This window comes from Bison bison, unplaced genomic scaffold (genome assembly GCF_000754665.1).
Source record: "Bison bison bison isolate TAMUID 2011002044 unplaced genomic scaffold, Bison_UMD1.0 scf7180017864163, whole genome shotgun sequence".
Taxonomy (NCBI): Eukaryota; Metazoa; Chordata; class Mammalia; order Artiodactyla; family Bovidae; genus Bison; species Bison bison.
Genome location: NW_011494735.1, coordinates 8,692,838 through 8,696,623, shown reverse-complemented (window position 1 = coordinate 8,696,623; position 3,786 = coordinate 8,692,838).

The following is a 3,786-nucleotide window of genomic DNA, read 5'->3' as shown; positions in this document are numbered from 1 at the left end:
TTGTTCGTTGATGTTTGTGTGTTTTTATTTATGGTAATATGCCAGATAAAAGAAGGTCATGGGAGTGGGAGGAACTGCTTTTGAAGATAATTGTGGACATGGGCTGAAACGTGACAGTTTTCAGTAGGTTTGTGTGGTTCACATTTGTTCTTCCAAATGGTGCTTTTCCTTTGCCTTACCATCTGCGGAAGATAACTGGAGGTGAGTGTCTGCCCACATTCCTAAAACAGTTGTTTTGTGAAATATACATATATTTAGAAGTGTATGAAGTGTATACATACAAGTGTATGAAGCACATGAATAAAGAATTATTATAAAGTGGCTGCCCTGTGACCACTACCAAGATAAAACATTGTCCCTTCCTTAGCAAGTCTTCTCCTTCACCACCTATTCCTTTCCTGAGACCTCCCACTTAAAAAATGTATTTGTTGGCTGCACTGGGTCTTTGTTGCTGCGTGCAGGCTTTCTCTAGTTGTGGCGCGCAGGCTTCCCATTGTGGTGGCTCCTCTTGTTGCAGAGCGTGGACTTCAGTGGTTGTAGCGCATGGGCTCAGTAGTTGGGGCACACAGGCTTAGTTGTCCCTCAGCATGTGGAATCTTCCCAGACCAGGGATCAAACCCATGTCCCTTGGATTGGCAGGTGGATTCCTAACCACTGGACCACCAGGGAAGTCCCCTCCCACTCTTAAAATAGACCACTTTCAACGTTACATTATCTGTTTTTTTGAGTCACTGTGACTATCTCTCATGGGATTGGGTGCACAACTGCTTCTCTTCATAGGCTTCCAAGCCTGGTGGAGACAAGTGATTTTACTACTGCACTAACCCCTAGACGAGGTGGGGAGGTAGGTGCAAAGCTGTACCAGTTGGTGAAGGGGAAAACATTTAAGTGCCATACCTGCTTTGCAAGTGAAAATATTATGATAGAAATCATGGCTCAATATAGGTCTTTTTCCCAAAAATATCCAGAAGAATCTAGTTTAGAAGTTTGGCCTGGGTTACTACCCAAGGTGCATTTGGGAATGTCTGGGAATTTTTATCCCTTTAAGGGAGTTAGCTTCTTGCCCAAGGAATTTGTCATCAGTTGATAATTAAATGAATATTCTTATGTTGCAAAGTTTGTTCTCAAGGATTTGTACACTGTTTTGGGACTTTGTGAGTTCAGATCAGTTTAGTCGCTCAGTCGTGTCCGACTCTTTCTGACCCCATGATCACAGCATGCCAGGCCTCCCTGTCCATCACCAACTCCTGGAGTTCACTCAGACTCACGTCTATTGAGTCGGTGATGCCATCCAGCCATCTCATCCTCTGTTGTCCCCTTCTTCTCCTGCCCCCAATCCCTCCCAGCACCAGAGTCTTTTCCAATGAGTCAACTCTTTGCATGAGGTGGTCGAAGTATTGGAGTTTCAGTTTTAGCATCATTCCTTCCAAAGAACACCCAGGGCTGATCTCCTTTAGAATGGACTGGTTGGATCTCCTTGCAGTCCAAGGGACTCTCAAGAGTCTTCTCCAACACCACAGTTCAAAAGCATCAATTCTTCAGCACTCAGCTTTCTTCACAGTCCAACTCTCACATCTATACATGACCACTGGAAAAACCATAGCCTTGACTAGACGGACCTTTGTTGGCAAAGTAATGTCTCTGCTTTCAGGTGATCCTAATTAGGAATTTTTCTGTTTTTGAATGTTTGAATGAAAGGAGGAGTCTATATACAGATCTTTTATATATGTGTGTGTGTGTGTGTGTATATATATATATATGAAATATATATTATATAATTTTTATTTATTCATTTTTGGCTGCACTGGGTCTTTGTTGCTGCACAGGCTTTTCTCTAGTTGTGTTGAGCAAGGGCTGCTCACCAGCTGTGGGCTCCGGGTTTCTCGTTGCAGTGGCTTCTCTTGCTGTGGAGCACAGGAGGCAGGGTGCACAGGCTTCAGTAGCTGCAGCTCCTGGGCTCTGGAGCACAGGCTGAATAGTCGTGGCACATGGACTTAGTTGCTTCGTGGGATGTGGGATCTTCCCAGATCAGGGATCGAACCCGTGTCTTCTGCATTTTCAGGTGGATTCTTTACCACTGAGCCATCAGGGAAGCCCCATATACAGATTTTCTTTGATTAACCGTGGGGTTATGTTCTGATAAACCCATCATAAATTGGAAATATATAGTAAGTCAAAAATGCATTCCATACACATCATCTCCCAAACATCATAGTTCTGCTTAGCATACCTTAAACCTGCCCGGGACACATGTATTAGCCTACAGTCAGGCAAAGTCATCTGACATAAAGTGTGTTAAGTGTTGAATATCTCATGTAATTTATTGAATACTCTCCTGAAAGTGGAAAACAGAATGGCTGTCTGGGTACGGAATGTTTTTTTTCCCCCAGAATGTTGTAAGTATATTGGTTGTCTACCTTCATAAACAAAAAAAAATCACTAGCCTGGGAAAAGATCACAATTCAAAATCCCAAGTACATTTTCTAGTGAACGCATACCACTTTCACACGGTCGTAAAGTCAAGAAACTGTTAATCAAACTATTGTTAAGTTGGGGACCTTCCGTACTTAATAGCAAGTTCAGACACAGTGCTTACCATGTTCTAGGCATTATTCTAACAAGTTTAATATGTATTAACTCAGTTTCCCCCCATGAGATAGGTATTGTCAACACTCTCATTTTACAGATGAGGAGACAGAAACCCATTGAGGTCCAGCAGCTTGCCCACGGCCACTCTGTGAGTGAATAAAAGATGTCCCTTCCTGTGCACCAGCTTTCCCTGTAAGGTCTACCCTGTTTTTCAGTAAAACTGCCTAATAAGGGCCCATCAGAATGCCTGTAGTGGGCAGTTCAACTGAAATCAGGCCTGTTGGTAGAGTTGGGATCTGTGGGAGATGGAAGGACAGGCTTGATGTCAGAGCACTCTTACCATCCTTTGATGTTGCAGTTCACTTAGCATTCCATTTAAGTGGTTATACTAAGAGAAGGAGGTGCCTACCTGTGTTTTCATTTACAGGTTCTGTTGCGTGCAAGAAGCTGACAGGGTAGGTAACCGAGCCTCATGTTCTCACTGCAATTAGATAATTCCCTGGACCCACTAGAAGAATAGCTTCAAGAAGTCACAGTTCCCAGGAACCACTAAATACTTGAGAAGGCTGGAGTTTTGCTTCCTCATCAAGGATGAGCCTTTCCAAAGAAACACGGGAAACTAAATATGCAAATTCTTGAAAGTATATGTTTGCCTGGTGTGAATCACTGCTTGCTTAATTAAGTGCTTAATTAGGAAAACAGATTTGTATAAGGATGGGGTGAGAAATGGGGCCAAGGGGTGGTGGTGGAAAGGGGTGGGCAGATTAAATAGCTGTCAGTTGAATGTATTAATTCTATCTGTAGGATTTTTTTGGTTTTTAAATTTTTCCTGGTTTTTGGATTTTTAGAGGTTGGTAGTTTGGGGGTTCATTTGGGGTTTGTTTTTTGGCAGATCTTTCCTTTTAATTCTATAAGGTGAGACTGACCAGGTAGATGACAGACCTTCTAATCTTCGTATTAGTTTCCAAAGTCACTTGTGACTCACTTGGTGGCAGTTGAACTCAGAAAGCTCCTCTTCTGAAAGGTAATTGGCATTTTGAAATGTTTACACACAAACAGAAAGTATCAGGACCCTTTGTAAACTTAAAAGAAGTTGGGTTTTGGCTTTGTGTCTGGGAAGGGAGTTCCTTTATCCAGGAGAATTGGTTTTGATCTTTCTAAGCAACGAGGCTTACCGTGAATGCTCCTCTGTCTTCA